The sequence below is a fragment of the Fukomys damarensis genome, unplaced genomic scaffold, assembly GCF_012274545.1.
Source record: "Fukomys damarensis isolate Sample0158 unplaced genomic scaffold, DMR_v1.0_HiC HiC_scaffold_17, whole genome shotgun sequence".
Lineage (NCBI taxonomy): Eukaryota > Metazoa > Chordata > Mammalia > Rodentia > Bathyergidae > Fukomys > Fukomys damarensis.
The window spans coordinates 75,198,600-75,216,864 of NW_022900929.1; positions in this window are offsets into that span (position 1 = coordinate 75,198,600).

The window sequence follows — 18,265 nt, forward strand, 5'->3', positions numbered from 1 at the left end:
AAAAAAAAAAAAAAAAAAAAAAAAAAAAAAAAAAAAAAAGAAAAGAAAAGAAAACAATACAGCAATTTTCTATACTTGATAAGTGTGGGAAAGAAGAGTATGGACCATTGCTGGCAGATGAGCTGTTGGGGCTGTTGGGCGCACTGGGCTTTCCATGCACATAGCTTTTCCTCAGCAAAGCCTTAAGAACCATAGCTCCTTTCTCCTTACCCATCCCTTCTGCCTGCAACTCACACGAGCTTCCTACAAGCCATCTTGCTATCAAAATTGAATATTTGTGGACATAACCCAACATTTTAAAAATGGATAAGTAAAAAATGCTTGGACTCTTGAAATCAATGTTGAGTTTATCACTAAATTTCTCATTATGTAAGAGAAAGAAACCTCCATTTTTAGAAGTACCTTTAAACTGGACCATCTTGCTGCAGGAAGTGTTTTCAGGCTAGATGGTGGCTGAAAGCCATTAGCACTTTCCTAAGTGGAGTTCAGTGCTTTTCTTCATGGCTAGTTGTGAGTAGGCAGTTGTCCACCAGACTTTGTCCAAGTCATGCATCTGTAACATTTTTCCTTTACAGCCATTCAGAGGGTCTTATATTCCTGGTCTATCTATGAAGAAACTTATACACACACATCATTAAAATAGGCATGCCACTGTTCTGGCTTTCCAACTTGCTGGGGCTGGGGAGAGAAGTAGTGGGAAGATAATTACCAGATTTGCATGGGTCTGGTGCATTATTATCCAGAACTAAATTGCTCCCTTGTGCAGGTTGGTCCTCTACCTTCCCTTGCTGGTCCTTCATGCTGTTCACTCAGCTCCTTCCTTCATTTTTATTCATCATCTCTGTGTCCTTTCTTGTACATGACAGGTATGGATTTCAACAGCAAATGTAAGGACATGAATCCTGCTACCTGCTTTGTAGAGTGAACTTACCTCATTGAGGCCCTGTGAGGTCTGAGTCATAAAGTATCCTAACACTTAAAACTTAACCATGTTAGTGAGTCAGTTGGTCACTTTTAAATAATGGTAAATAAATCTACTCTCTCTCTCTTTTTTTTTTTCAACACGAGGCTTTGACCCTAGTAAGAAAGGAATTAGGAAAACTTAAAAACCTCCTAGGGGTGTTTGGAGACATCAAACAAATAAAATTGCTGGTGGCTGGCTTGGGCTGCAGGACAGCTCTGCAGCCTGCACACTTCTCCTGGACAGTGGCCTGATGTCCCTGCTGGTCTTCTCACAACAGCCAGTTTTAACGATGTGCAAACACTGGTTCAGTATTCAAACAATGAACAGAGACACAAAAAAATATGAATTTCAAATCTTTCTGAGCTCCAGTCCCACAACCAAGAGGTAATAATGGACCATTAATTCTGTTGTTTGCATCATAACTCTAAAGCTGATAAATCAAGAAATAAAGAAATGAGTATGTAGACAGAATTTGTCTCTGCTGGAAAGATGAAGAATTTACTAAATTTACCCAGTGTCTTACCTCTTCTACCAAATCTGTTAATTATAGTTACAGAAAAGATTGTAAATGTCAAAGCTTGATTTAAAAATAAATTATAACTAAGTCTTCCATGCTTTAGTTTATAGATCCAACCCACAGATAATGAATGGCATTTATCATATTATGTAAATGTTCTTTTAAAACCAATTAATATGAATGGATTCTTACAGGAGTAGACAATCCTAGATTATTGAAATATTGCTGCTTGAAGGAGAATTTTTCAAGTGTTAAGGTCTAATATAGCCTATTAATCTCCTCTTTCCAAACTTTTCTGGGTTCTCAAGACAATCCTTTCATTTTGTGACTCTTCACGCCAAGGAGTGGAAAGTCTCATGTGGCTAGACCTGGGGACTGCTGAGAACCTCTGTTTTTTTCTCTGTGTCCTGCCCACACTTTGAGGAAAGTTTAATAAAGGAACTTCTGATAAAATCCCTCACTGAGTTTGCGGTCTACTCTTCCTGGGACATCAGCTTTTAAGTCAGTACTCGGGCAAACTGTCACTCTCCTGTGAAGGTTTAAGTCTAAAATTTTTGCTCAGAACTTTGACCCACTAAATATGCAGCCCAGAAAACAGCACAAGCTATAATGAATAAACATTGATGTTGTTGAAGAGCCTGATATCAAGTAGTTACTTCCAAAGAAGTTTGTTTTGGAAAGCTGGTATAACATAGAAATTCCAAGGATGGTAGAGTTCTCAGTGTGTGTTTAGGTAGGAGTTGTATTTTGTTCGTCTGACTCAGTACCTACCCGGGGGATTCTTTCAACCAGGCCATCTTTGATTAACACTAACTCATGAAGCCTTAATCAAAGCAACACCCTCATGGTGAGGAGAAACCAAGCAGTGCTACAAGACTTAAGAGGGAAAGAAAAGATCCCTACTCTGTTCTTTCATTCCCATTCTACCACTTTTCTCTGGAGGGAACCACTTCCCACTGTTTGCTATTTTATCTGGAACTCACCTCTGCGTAGGTCAAGAATGTGCATTTCCATTCAGCTCTTGATTTATCAGTTGGGACACTGTAGCCTATTGTGAAACTGGTGACTCAATCCAATCCCCCGTCCTTGGCCTTTATGTACTTCATGTATATGCACACATCAAGCTAGCATTCACAACGTGGCTCTTCTGATGTTTGTCTGCAGAACCAGATAGCATTCTATAATTAAGATTCTTTTCTTGTACAGCAGTTGCTTTTTGTTTATCTATTGTTTGAAGAATTTAAATGAGCTATCAAATACCAACTGATTTTTTTCTAAATGTCAAAAGTCAGATCTAATCTACCAGTGCCCTCTATTTCCTAGATGACTTCCTCTTGTGGCCTCCTGTTCACCAGCACCCATGGGGATTGATTAGTCTCTGGACATGACTCGTTACTCATTTGGGACTCTCTTTTGCTGCTCTCTAATATTCAGCCCCTCTTTCCTGAACCCTATATCTTATTGTTGCTGCTGCCCTTGTTTATAACCTTGGTTTGATGGAATGCATCTCCTCGGAGCATCTGAGAGAAGGTGCATCAGAGGTATATTTTAGTTCCAGGTTTGAAAATGTCTTCTTCAACCTGACTTCCTCTATGTATAGAAATCATCAAGAGACTGTGAGGATACATGAGAAGGTCTTTTTCTTTAGAATTTTGGAGGTATTGTTCTATTGACATCGGCTATCTCATGTTGATGTTGTTTCAAACACATTCTGATTCTCATTTTTTTTTCTTTGATGACTTGTTTCTCATCTGTGGAAAATTTTAGGGTCTTGTCTCTCTGTTGTTTAGTAATGTAACTTTGGATCTTCTATGCTTTATAGATTTTTTTGGTGATTTTTAGAGGGCAGTTAGCTGCATTCATTTTTCCCTTATCAACGTTAAAAACTAATGTCTTCAAGATGGAATATAAATTTTGATGCACATGTGAAGAGAAAAAAGCTTGTATATACAATCAATACTACATTCATATTTCAAACCAGTGTGTTGGCTCAGTGCCATGCTTAATTTGAACAAACTTGTGACATTACGAAGCACTGAACTTTCAATGTACTACATGACTAGAATTAAAATAAATTTATTATTAGTTATTTTTTCCTTAAAATGACAAATAGTGCTCAATTTTTAAGACTTAAGGGAAGAAATGGAAAATTTTCAATGTAGCTAATAATAGAAAAAATTTAAACCAAAAATTCACATTACTTTAATGCTGTTAAATATAATTTTATTATTCAGTAAGTACCGCAATCAGTTTGTAAGTATGCTTTGGTTGTTTTTATTTTGTTTTTTGTTCTTTTGTGTTTTTGGTTTTTTGCAGTAGGGTCACACTATGTGGTTGAGACTAACCTGGAACTCACTATGTAGCCCAGGCTGTTCTCGAACTCACAGTGATCCTTATGCCTCAGCCTCCTGAGTGCTAGGATTATAGACATGCACCACCACATCCCGAGTATGCTTTGGTTTTAAAACTTATAAGAAATCTCTGCTTCAGTGTTTATCAAATTATTACTATATGTAGGATATTGCTGTATCACCAAATGCCAAGTACACAGCACAAAACCTCCTAAACTTATACTTATTATTTATAAGCTTTTGGAGGAAGGAGTTTGTTGGTAGTTAAACTCATGGATATTATGTATACTGTACACAAATTTAATATATATTTACATCTGACTTGTAAATTAAGATAAGTCACTGCAAGAGATTTAGCTGTTCATGGGGCCCACTGAAATTTGAGAAGCATTTTCCTTCCTCATACAACACTATTTTCCACACTTCTCACGTTGTTCCTACTGAATCAGAATAGAGGAAATCCTTAGAGACCGGAGAACTTCCTTGTCTTATTCTAACTCTTCCGTTAGCCATTGGCATCTTCATCTATAAAAAGAAGGGATAAGATTCACATCACAAGAGGTGGGCCAAAGGTGCAAAAGGAATATTGTGCACTTAGCTGCACAGCCAACTCTTAATGCTCTCATTGTTTTCTTAGGAAGGGGACACAAATCACCCTTTATGAAAAGTGCTGCGGTTCCCATGGTGACCTGGCGGTGGAGTGCTCTGCACTTGGGGGTCCTGGGGATGGACACCCCGGACACAGCAAGTCTGAAACACGAATGTGGAACACACTGTGCACTCGATTCTGTGTGCATCGCAGTTGACATTCTGTCCCAAAGTGGTGAGTTTTTAATGTCAAGAGAGGAAAAATGAATCTAGTCCTTTAAAAATAACTGAAAACCCTATAAAATATGGAAGATCCAAGTTTTATTACTAAACAATAGAGACAATAAGAACTGAAAAATTTTCAGGGGAAAGAAACAAGTTACCAAAGACAAGGAATGAGAATTGAAACATCTTTAAATGCCAGCGTGACCAGATAGCTGAAGACAATAGAATGCTGGATTCAAAAGACAAAGTTATAGGCAAGGACTTGGCCCCGGTGGAAAAAGAAGTTGTGAGAGTGGCTTCTTTTCTACAGATTATGTGACTTAACTTCTTAAAATTTTCTTTCCTGCTGTTTCAAGAATTGAGATAAACCTGAACTAGTTGACAGAGAGACATCCCAAGGCATAATCTGATCTAATGTAACACTTTTATTGAAGGGCAAAGGACACAAAATAATGATAAGTATACACGCGGTGGGGCGGAGATGCACCATGCTTTTCTGAAAAGGGAAAGGGCAGCTGTCTGTTGCTTGCTTGTCCAGGCTTCCCTTCCCTGCAGTGTTCTGAGGATCACACAGATTAGGGACCTTTGGGAGAAGGCTTTTGGAAGGCAAGGATCCCTACTGGCTGTGGGAGAGAAGGGAAGTGGCCAACACAGCAGAGGCAGTGACCGGCCTCCATTCCATCTTCCCATGGTCTGCCGCAGAAGCATGTGATCTATTCTGGGCGTGTGCAATGAGAGGCAAAATATGCCAATTATTTTTATTGATCTAAAGCCTTCATAGGTGGGACATCTTGCCAGGGCAGCATATGGAAATTTAGATAAGGAAATGATTGCAGAGGCACGGAAAAGGCTTTGCTATCTGGACAAGAATGTGTAGGGAGGAGGGAAAAAAAGAACAGGCACTTGGTATTCAGAGCTTAAGAGCACCAAAGACGAATTATGCAGTTGCTGCAATGGAAATTGATTACTAAGCCTTCTGTGAGTCACATGCCTTAGGAATTAAGTACTCCAATCTATTATTGTCAGTATCCTGATGGGTCAACCAGGCTGTGAATGGGAATTTGCATTAAATTGATTTGAGTGTTTTTTTCTTGAGCTCACATCACTCAATCAAGAGACACATTCAGACAGAGATAAGTCTGACTGAATTTGATTGGAAAAGGAGTGTGGCAGGGGATTAGCAGGCAGCATTTCAAATCACCAGAAAAGGTGATACTTGGGGCTGGGTTGGGAAAAGATAGAGTCACAGCCACCAGGTCATGGAGAAGGCTTCTTCTTGGAGCAGAATTCCAGAGGACCTGATTCAGGAGTAACAAACATTCACTGAGAGCTTATATTGCTAGCATACACTTAACAGGCAGTGATCTTTTGGCTTCAGGAAAGTCCCTCGCTTTTCATGGAAAGAAGCTTTTGTGTAAAGAGAGGGAGTAGACTGGACAACCTCAGGTCCACACAGGTCTGTCATCACCCGAGTAGTGAAGAATGCAGCCCTGAGTAGACAACATTCAGGGCCACATTTCACTCGGACATCAGATGCTCTTTACAGGTCAGGTGCTCCAATTTATACGGTGCCTTCAGTGCATCCTGCAGTCTTTCATGGTATGTTTATAACTGATGGTTTAGCAAGGTGTAAACTCCCAGGGGCTATGGTGGGTTTCAAAGTTTAGAGATAGGTTTTGCTAGGTATTAATATTTGATTGTTTAGTGAGTAAATACCTATGCTTCAGGAGGAAGCTTCTGGTGATGTTCAAAGTAATTCTGATTCACTGATAGATTATGAATAAAGCAAGTCTTTTCCCTTACATCTGCTATTGACCTCTCACAGATATCTGCTAAGAAGCATTCAGGTACTTTTTTTGAATGGTGGCCAAAGGCTACTGCCAACTTGCTGGATACTCCGCTACAGTAAGAGGAAAATGTGAATTTTCACAGAACCTAGAGTAGCCTTACTGTTTAACCTGTCTGAACTAAGTGGTACCAAGTTGAAACTGTATTCTTTCATGTAAAAGACAACCTAACTTTGAAGAATTGTAGTAGTTCTCTTACCTGGTTCTAGGATACTGACAAGGGCCATCACTGACTGGTACTTATTTGTACTAACCACTGAGATGAAAGTTTGGCAACATCACGAATTTAGTGGTTTATTAATCAAGCGGGACTCAGAATAGCTAACCTCTTATCAGTGTTAAGAGTTTCCTTTTCCTTCTTGTCGTTGCCATGGTAACCCAATCAAGGTGTTCTTACCGTGGATTACCGCCTGCCAGAAATCTGAGCGGTATCCGAGGACACGGGAGTCTGCATGGCCACAGGTGTCTTCCATGACTCTCTGCCACCGCAAGATACAGAAATCACTAACAAAAACCATGTCTTTAATCATGCTGTGACTTAGTATTCACAGGCTAGGTATCTTCAGATGTTTTAGGCTGCATCTTTGAAAATACGGGAGATATTTCTTAAAGATCGGTATTTTAAAAGTTACTGACCTTGTCCCTTGAATTTCTTCTAAAGCGAAGTTGCTCATGTTTTGGAGATCATTTGCACAGGAAGAGATTGTTTGAAAATGTTACCATTTGAGGGTATAGCAATCAATATTTTTTTCCCCTCAGAGTGAATTAGGATTGTTCAATCAAACTCTATTCAAGTTGAACCCTTGGGTTCTGTTGAATTCTTGTTTGAACTAGAAGTCTACCTATTAAGATCCAAAAACAGTACACCAAAGAAAATTACTATATTATAATGCTCTCATGAATGTATGGGGTATACTGAGGCGCAGAATGATGATAATTAGGTATAAATTCAACAATAGAAGTAGAGAATTTATTTCTAAAGGTATAAACGTTTGATCAACAGGTAGCTTTGAAATAGCCTTAAATGTGTATATTATCCTCACCTATTAAACCTGTAGTAAGGTCCCAAGAAAAGCCAATACCCAGAGAGCTCTGTGTGTTTCCAGCGTAGTGGGTTATCATCCTAGACTCTCATACCCAGTGGACCTATGATGTGATGTTTGGAAGGCCCCGAGGGCACCAAATTATTTGTGTTGTAAGGGTAGGAAGCAGAATTTTTATTACAAGTGATAAGAATCCATGGAATCAAACATGGTCTGGAAACAGCAGCACTTCCACCAACCTTCTCTGAAAATTGGGGCAAGGAAAAAAACCACATTTCTGCAGTCATTAGGGGCCATCAGGTGAATGTGCGATGTTTCTGTAAGGCTCTTTTCCTTCCTCTGTCTTCTGACCTGCAGAGAGGTTAAACATCTGGTCAGTGTTTCTACATATGTTATGCCCAGAGTTTCCACTTGCATCTGTAGTGGCCTTCAAAGAGAAGAGACAGAAATAGGTAAAAACACAAGCTCATTTTTGTGGTTCCATTGAAGAGGGACATATTTCTGAACAATAAAATCCACAGGCTATTTTTATATAGATAAGGTGTTATGATTTTTAAAAGTCATAAAGTTTACAAATGCAGGAAGCCATATTTATACTTTTTTTTTGTACTGGGGATCGAACTCGGGACCTTGCGCTTGTGAGGCAGGAGGAGGAACCGCTGAGCTAAATACCCTGGACGCATGTTTATACTTTTACTATGACATCATGGAAATAAAGATAAATACTAAATCTAAAATTCAACAACCAAAAGAAGTCAATATGATATTATGTTTTGGATTCTATATATATAGTAACCATATATCCAGGGCAGGGGATTTAGCTCAGCGGTTCTGCCGCCTGCCTTGAATGTGCAAGGACCTGAGTTCGATCCCTAGTACCAAAAAAACAAAAAACCAAGAAAATCCATATAGCCATATCAGAGGCATTATTTTAAATAAAAAAATAATTGTTATAAACCTTAAGCTACCCAGAGATTTTTCTGAGGTGTTTGAGCCCATGATTACCAGGTCCTTCTGAGGTTAGAGAATTAGTACATGTCCACATAGTCGCCATTGAGCCCCCGGGTCCTCAAAGGGTCCACTGGGTCACCCATGTCATAGCAGCCATTCTTTCTCTTTAGGATCAAGGTCAACTTTTTGTGACCCTTCAGTAGTCCCTAGATACAAGGAGGCCACAGTTCTCAGGAACTGACTGTAGGTCATGCTCCATGGGACACTTGTTCAGCTTTCTGTGTTTATTAGTCCTTTCAACACTGTCAGTTTGTAAGGAGTTGCAGAGAAAGGAATCATTTAATTTAATCAATTAACAAAGATGGACAGGTACCCATTGTTTATCTTCTGGTGTTTTGTTTGTTGTTTATTTAGTGGTGCCAGGGAACTCACACAGAGCTCTCTGGAGATTGACTTTTCTCAGGATCTTGCTACAGGTTTAATAGGTGAGGATAATATACACATTTAAAGCTATTTCAAAGCTACCTGCTAATCAAACATTGATACCTTTAGAAAGAAATTCTCTACTTCTATTCAATTTATACCTAATTATCATCATTTTGTGCCTCATTCTACCCCCATATAGTCATGAGAGCATTATAATATAGTAATATAATATAGTACCTTAGGTCCTTCCATTGAGTTACTGGGAGTTAGCTTAAAGGATTGAATTAGAGCAATTGCTTCATTGAGCTCTGGCAACTTAACAGCCATCCACAAAGATCTGTCTGGCTTTTTAGGTACCAGATGGCGAACTACACAAAAAACATAGTGGAAATCAGTGTCCTTGCATCTTGGAAATCTCTAGGATGCCAATGATATTCTGTCTAATATCCACTATCCTCTCTAAGATAAGATATAGCTTTTGATTTGCTGCTTTGGGTAGAGTTGGGGCAGTTTTAGTTTATAAAATTAAAAGTTTCATAAGGGGAGCCCATGACCCCGGTAGGAGAGTCGAGCCATTTGTCAGGTGCACTAATTCTAGTCATGCATTCTGGGAATGCTGAAATGCCACTGGTAGACATTAGCAAGTAATCCACTTACTTTCTGGCCGTGTACTTGGCTCACATCTGACAGAGGGCTGTGGTCATGCTTTGGGTTTTCAAATTTCATTACCAGTTTGTGCCTTTTGTCCAACAATCCTCAAAACGTCTGTGAATTAACTCTTTCCCAGTGTAGAGTTTCCTTGGGGAAGTAGTGGAAAGATGTTTTGGGGAAAGGGGTCATTTCTGTGTACACTTGCTGTGGTCCTTCACGCTGGAGACTCAGCATTAAGTCTGAGACTGAAAACCAGTTCAGTTTTAGAAGCAACGCAATGGATGGTGGCTCCTCCGAGAGAGGAGTCGCTCTCAGACTCTAACCATCATGATTGCCCTTGCTGGTGCCGGTTGGGAAATATTCTGATTGGTTTCCCATCTTCCATTAAATGTCTTCTTAGTTTTCTGTGGGTTAGGTACTTTTGATTGCTATTTCAATCTTGCCACTTATTATGATAATTTTGACCCTTTGGCTTGGTATCTATTGTTTTGGGTCCTATTTTCCCCCTTCAATTTCTACAGCAACCTTTGCAAGCATCATCTTGGACTTGCAGGTAAAGCTACCACTTAACCCCATACTGAGGTTGGGGCCCTTCTCAGTAGCGTGTTCCTGATGGGCTGTGTTGTAGAATACAGTCCTCTGGGAGGTGTTCAGCTGGAGACAGAGTGGCCATTCTAGCAAGCTCACTTCCTGAAGCCTTTTGGTCTCTTCCTTCCCCATCTATGGTGAGCTAGAATGCCAGTGTCTCCAGCATGGGTCATTGCTTTCCCCACCTCTAGGAGGAACGGTTGAAATAAATTTACATTATTTTCTGAAATTCTTGCCAAGCTATTAAACTATATATCTCATGAGACTACTCCCAAGTCAGTATCTTTCTCATCTACTCTTTGTAAAATTACTGCTATTTATTGAGTCTATACTGACAGCCACTAAATTAAGCTCTTGACCTGCATTTCATTATGTGATCTTTAAATTTTTTTGTAGCTTAAATTTTCTTGTTTATATTTTAATTGACACATTTGTACATTTTTATAGGACATAGTAGCATAATTTAGTATAGGTATACAATGTGCAGTTATCAAATCAAGCCATTTCCATTTCCTGAAGCATTTATCATTTCTCGTTTAGCATTTCTTCCAGTTATTTTGAAATAAATGATAATTTATAGTAGGTTGTAGTTACCCTATGTTTAACACCTTGGTGATGGAGTACAGAGTTTATTGACTTGAAAGCCTTCTGGCTCCCTCAATCTGAGGCCATCACAACCCAGTCCATGTGTAATTGTGGGAAGCCCACCATACACATGACCTTGTCCATGTGTACACACAGAGAACCCTCCCATGTATACAGCCAGTCTGCGTGCACTCCTGGGAAGCCCACCATACACATGACCCTGTCCATGTGTACACCCAGGGAACCCTCCATGTATACAGCCAGTCTGTGTGCACTCCGGGGAAGCCCACCATACACATGACCTTGTCCATGTGTACACACAGAGACCCCTCCCATGTATACAGCCAGTCTGTGTGCACTCCGGGGAAGCCCACCATACACATGACCTTGTCCATGTGTACACACAGAGACCCCTCCCATGTATACAGCCAGTCTGTGTGCACTCCGGGGAAGCCCACCATACACATGACCTTGTCCATGTGTACACACAGAGACCCCTCCCATGTATACAGCCAGTCTGTGTGCACTCCGGGGAAGCCCACCATACACATGACCTTGTCCATGTGTACACACAGAGACCCCTCCCATGTATACAGCCAGTCTGTGTGCACTCCGGGGAAGCCCACCATACACATGACCTTGTCCATGTGTACACACAGAGACCCCTCCCATGTATACAGCCAGTCTGTGTGCACTCCGGGGAAGCCCACCATACACATGACCCTGTCCATGTGTACATCCAGGGAACCCTACCATGTATACAGCCAGTCTGTGTGCACTCCGGGGAAGCCCACCATACACATGACCCTGTCCATGTGTACACCCAGGGAACCCTACCATGTATACAGCCAGTCTGCGTGCACTCCTGGGAAGCCCACCATGCACATGACCCTGTCCGTGTGTACCCCCAGGGAACCCTCCATGTATAGAGCCAGTCCGCAGGCACTCCGGGGAAGCCCACCATGCACATGACCCTGTCCGTGTGTACCCCCAGGGAACCCTCCATGTATAGAGCCAGTCCGCAGGCACTCCGGGGAAGCCCACCATGCACATGACCCTGTCCGTGTGTACCCCCAGGGAACCCTCCATGTATAGAGCCAGTCCGCAGGCACTCCGGGGAAGCCCACCATGCACATGACCCTGTCCGTGTGTACCCCCAGGGAACCCTCCATGTATAGAGCCAGTCCGCAGGCACTCCGGGGAAGCCCACCATGCACATGACCCTGTCCGTGTGTACCCCCAGGGAACCCTCCATGTATAGAGCCAGTCCGCAGGCACTCCGGGGAAGCCCACCATGCACATGACCCTGTCCGTGTGTACCCCCAGGGAACCCTCCATGTATAGAGCCAGTCCGCAGGCACTCCGGGGAAGCCCACCATGCACATGACCCTGTCCGTGTGTACCCCCAGGGAACCCTCCATGTATAGAGCCAGTCCGCAGGCACTCCGGGGAAGCCCACCATGCACATGACCCTGTCCGTGTGTACCCCCAGGGAACCCTCCATGTATAGAGCCAGTCCGCAGGCACTCCGGGGAAGCCCACCATGCACATGACCCTGTCCGTGTGTACCCCCAGGGAACCCTCCATGTATAGAGCCAGTCCGCAGGCACTCCGGGGAAGCCCACCATGCACATGACCCTGTCCGTGTGTACCCCCAGGGAACCCTCCATGTATAGAGCCAGTCCGCAGGCACTCCGGGGAAGCCCACCATGCACATGACCCTGTCCGTGTGTACCCCCAGGGAACCCTCCATGTATAGAGCCAGTCCGCAGGCACTCCGGGGAAGCCCACCATGCACATGACCCTGTCCGTGTGTACCCCCAGGGAACCCTCCATGTATAGAGCCAGTCCGCAGGCACTCCGGGGAAGCCCACCATGCACATGACCCTGTCCGTGTGTACCCCCAGGGAACCCTCCATGTATAGAGCCAGTCCGCAGGCACTCCGGGGAAGCCCACCATGCACATGACCCTGTCCGTGTGTACCCCCAGGGAACCCTCCATGTATAGAGCCAGTCCGCAGGCACTCCGGGGAAGCCCACCATGCACATGACCCTGTCCGTGTGTACCCCCAGGGAACCCTCCATGTATAGAGCCAGTCCGCAGGCACTCCGGGGAAGCCCACCATGCACATGACCCTGTCCGTGTGTACCCCCAGGGAACCCTCCATGTATAGAGCCAGTCCGCAGGCACTCCGGGGAAGCCCACCATGCACATGACCCTGTCCGTGTGTACCCCCAGGGAACCCTCCATGTATAGAGCCAGTCCGCAGGCACTCCGGGGAAGCCCACCATGCACATGACCCTGTCCGTGTGTACCCCCAGGGAACCCTCCATGTATAGAGCCAGTCCGCAGGCACTCCGGGGAAGCCCACCATGCACATGACCCTGTCCGTGTGTACCCCCAGGGAACCCTCCATGTATAGAGCCAGTCCGCAGGCACTCCGGGGAAGCCCACCATGCACATGACCCTGTCCGTGTGTACCCCCAGGGAACCCTCCATGTATAGAGCCAGTCCGCAGGCACTCCGGGGAAGCCCACCATGCACATGACCCTGTCCATGTGTACATCCAGGGAACCCTACCATGTATACAGCCAGTCTGCGTGCACTCCTGGGAAGCCCACCATACACATGACCCTGTCCGTGTGTACACCAGGGAACCCTCCATGTATAGAGCCAGTCCGCGTGCACTCCTGGGAAGCCCACCATGCACATGACCCTGTCCGTGTGTACACCCAGGGAACCCTACCATGTATACAGCCAGTCTGCGTGCACTCCGGGGAAGCCCACCATACACATGACCCTGTCCGTGTGTACACCCAGGGAACCCTCCATGTATACAGCCAGTCTGCGTGCACTCCGGGGAAGCCCACCATACACATGACCCTGTCCATGTGTGCTCCCAGGGAACCCTCCATGTATACAGCCAGTCCACGTGCACTCCGGGGAAGCCCACCATACACATGACCCTGTCCGTGTGTACCCCCAGGGAACCCTCCATGTATATAGCCAGTCCGCGTGCATTCCGGGGAAGCCCACCATGCAGATGACCCTGTCCGTGTGTGCCCCCAGGGAACCCTCCATGTATATAGCCAGTCCGCGTGCATTCCGGGGAAGCCCACCATGCAGATGACCCTGTCCGTGTGTGCCCCCAGGGAACCCTCCATGTATATAGCCAGTCCGCGTGCATTCCGGGGAAGCCCACCATGCAGATGACCCTGTCCGTGTGTGCCCCCAGGGAACCCTCCATGTATATAGCCAGTCCGCGTGCATTCCGGGGAAGCCCACCATGCAGATGACCCTGTCCGTGTGTGCCCCCAGGGAACCCTCCATGTATAGAGCCAGTCCGCGTGCACTCCTGGGAAGCCCACCATACACATGACCCTGTCCGTGTGTACACCCAGGGAACCCTCCATGTATAGAGCCAGTCCGCGTGCACTCCGGGGAAGCCCACCATACACATGAGCTGTCCGTGTGTACACCCAGGGAACCCTCCATGTATATAGCCAGTCCGCGTGCACTCCTGGGAAGCCCACCATACACATGACCCTGTCCATGTGTACACCCAGGGAACCCTCCATGTATATAGCCAGTCCGCGTGCACTCCGGGGAAGCCCACCATACACATGACCCTGTCCGTGTGTATACCAGGGAACCCTCCATGTATATAGCCAGTCTGCGTGCACTCCTGGGAAGCCCACCATACACATGACCCTGTCCGTGTGTACTCCCAGGGAACCCTCCATGTATACAGCCAGTCCGCGTGCACTCCTGGGAAGCCCACCATACACATGACCCTGTCCATGTGTACACCAGGGAACCCTCCATGTATACAGCCAGTCCGCGTGCACTCCGGGGAAGCCCACCATACACATGACCCTGTCCATGTGTACACCCAGGGAACCCTCCATGTATATAGCCAGTCCGCGTGCACTCCGGGGAAGCCCACCATACACATGACCCTGTCCATGTGTACACCAGGGAACCCTCCATGTATACAGCCAGTCCGCGTGCACTCCGGGGAAGCCCACCATACACATGACCCTGTCCATGTGTACACCCAGGGAACCCTCCATGTATATAGCCAGTCCGCGTGCACTCCGGGGAAGCCCACCATACACATGACCCTGTCCATGTGTACACCAGGGAACCCTCCATGTATACAGCCAGTCCGCGTGCACTCCTGGGAAGCCCACCATACACATGACCCTGTCCGTGTGTACTCCTAGGGAACCCTCCATGTATGCAGCCAGTCCGCGTGCACTCCTGGGAAGCCCACCATACACATGACCCTGTCCATGTGTGCTCCCAGGGAACCCTCCATGTGTACAGCCAGTCCGCCTGCACTCCTGGGAAGCCCACCATACATATTGCCTGGGCTTCGTCGCTCCTTTGCCATACACATGACCCTGTCCGTGTGTACTCCTAGGGAACCCTCCATGTATGCAGCCAGTCCGCGTGCACTCCTGGGAAGCCCACCATACACATGACCCTGTCCATGTGTGCTCCCAGGGAACCCTCCATGTGTACAGCCAGTCCGCCTGCACTCCTGGGAAGCCCACCATACATATTGCCTGGGCTTCGTCGCTCCTTTGTGGGATAGTCCCTTTCACTCTTCTTGAACCACGAATATTCTCAGCTGAGATGTTCCGTTATCCAATATCTCCTTCCCCATTTGTAGTTGAAAGAGTTAGTGCAAAGATTGTAATCTGGGCTGATGCAACGGCCCTGCCCATAGATGCTGACAATATCCCTTGCTGAGGGGCTGGCTCTATGGCAAATATAAGAGCTATCAGGCTGTGCATGCACATCCAGAGGGCATGTCATTCCATTAATCAGTACTTTTCAGATTCTGAGGTCTTACAGAAGGGAAGAAGTTGTTTTCATTCCCCTCTTCTCCTTTTCCAAACTCTCACATCGGGGAGCTGCACACAGCGGGTTGCTGTTGGTACTATGGCAATCTGTGGGGGCCCAAAGCAGCTTTCTTTGGTAACCACCATTTCTAAGATTATGTTTCCTCAGGTACATAATGACTTGAAGGTTGGTGTGTGATGCCCTGGTATTTCTTCATAAATATTTTTATATTTCATGGAAAAAGTCTTTACACAAGCTTAGCATAGTTTCAATATATATATGTATATATAGTTTGGTACTGGGGATCAAACTCGGGTCCTTGGGCTTGCAAGGCAGGCAGCGGAACCACTGAGCTAAATCCCCAGCCTCTTAATTTCAATATATTAGTTTTATGGTTTCCAGAGTTTTTTCATCATTGTGGCTTTTTCCATAAAGAAGAACCCTATACATTGGGTTATCTACACAGTATGTCTAAAAATACAGACCAAAACATGATTTTTATAAAAAAATTTACATTAAATGTTCTCAGACTGGGTATCTTCTGAAACTTACTTCCTCCTTTTTGGTTTTAATTTTTAAAGAAATCTTCATGCTTATTTATGCAGCATAGGTAAATTTGTATGTATACATGCATATCAACGCATATGTGAGCATATACCCACACATACACATATGTCTTCTGAGGAATATACCATTACTGATTATAGCACAGTTTAATCATTTTTAAATTGACCTCCAGGTGAATTTCTCATTGTTTTTCAAAACTGTAAAATTTACTGTGAAAAACATTCTGTACATATCTTGTATACATCAGGTTCTCTCAAAAATGTTCCTAGAAGAATAAGTGCAGGTACCTGAAGATCCAGAAACAGATTTTGGAGAAGAAATTTGTCAATATTTCTGAAGAGGTTATGCTAATTTGTAGCTCTGTGAATGATCTGGTAACACATCTAAAAATTCCAACTCTCAGTTTTACCAACCAAGGGATTGTCTCTCTGTTCCTCCCACCGAGTTTATTTTACATCTTTGGTCATTAGAAGGGTTGAAGATCTCTTGTGGCCATTGGCTATTTTGATTTTTCTTATGAAGTTTTCTCCTTGTTTTTGCCTACTTTTCTCTCAGTCATTTCTGCCTTTTCTCACCAGTTTGTAGGAATTTTTAAATTACACTGAATCTAATCCTTTGCCCTCCCTGCTGCAATTATATTCCATGATCCGTAGCTTATCAGTTTCATATTTTAGTGTAGTTGCATTTATGGCATAGAAAAGCAAACAGTTTAAACACAGTTCATTTATTAACTTTGTTTGCTTTATCTAAAAAAATCATTTTCTACTGTGAGCTCATTAAAGTCTCACAATTCTTTTCTTCCTGACTTTAATGAAGAAAAGAATTGTGTGTGGCAAGGGGCCAGGGATTTGGATCAGTGGTTCCGTCACCTGCCTTGCAAGTTCAAGGGCCCAAGTTCGATCCCTGGTGCAAAACACCAGAATTATGTGTGGTGACAAAAAGACCAGAGGCACTCTTGAGGCCCAAACCCAGGGTATGTGACAGAGGTGGCCATGCTTATCAGGGGAAAATACTGAGTAAATGTCAAATGCCTACCTGCCATCATCAAAAACAAGTCTTGAGATGAACTAATTTTTTTACGAAAATGCTTTCCAAGAGACTAAAGATTAAAGTATTCTATTTTTTTAGGTTTTAAGTTTTGCTTTTCTTCCTGACACACAGTCCACACCATAACTCCATCAGATGGGCCACTGTGGCTTTCTAACCAATCTTCTACGTGGCAGTGGGGAAGTAGGTGGAATGAAAGAAGAGGAAATTGTGTTAATAAAAGAAGCTACACGATAAGTACAAGGGTTTATTAAACATATAAGGCAAAATAATATAAACTTTTAAAATTCACTGTAAAATACGTCATTGATTTCTTCTTATTATATTTCTTTCTCAAACATAAATTTATTGTTTAATTCATGTGTATGAATTCTATTAGCCTGTCTAGTTGTAGGAAGAATATCTTCATAGTTAAATTGCATTTAATTTAAATATTAATTTTTAAAAATTTTACTCTCTGAATTTATTTTTGCTAGAGTACAGAAACATAATTTCAACAGACTTTACAGACAAGCTATAGAACAATAAAAGGTTTGGCTGAGATTTGTGGATCTGTATGGTGATGGGAACATCTATGATCACTCATGGTGTTGTTTCTTCACCTACTCTTAAAATCACTGCGTTAACTAGAAAGTCTAGTAAAGAGTTGGCCTGACAGGAGTGCTGGTGGCCCCACTACCATGCTCCCTACTTTAGTGAGATTGCTTCTACTCCACTGTCTGCATTAATCATGGAGTGCTCTGGGACTTCCTGGTAGATGCCCTTTGGCGGGTTCAGTTCCCTTTTATTCAGGGTCAGAAGAGTCACTAGTGCACATTATGCTTTGCCAGATGCCTTAATGAACTTCTTAAAATGCAAATATGTTTTTGCTCTTTAAATGTTAGTCTGAGCTATTTCTGTTTGTTATTTGATACTTAACCTTTGTGTTTTTGGAGTAAATTTCACTTGGTTCTTCGAACTGTTTTATTTACCCAGCGATGAATGAAACACTAGTAACTAAATCTAACATGTTTGTTTTCATATTCATAGAGATATTTTATGTGTGTTTACTTTGAGAGACTAT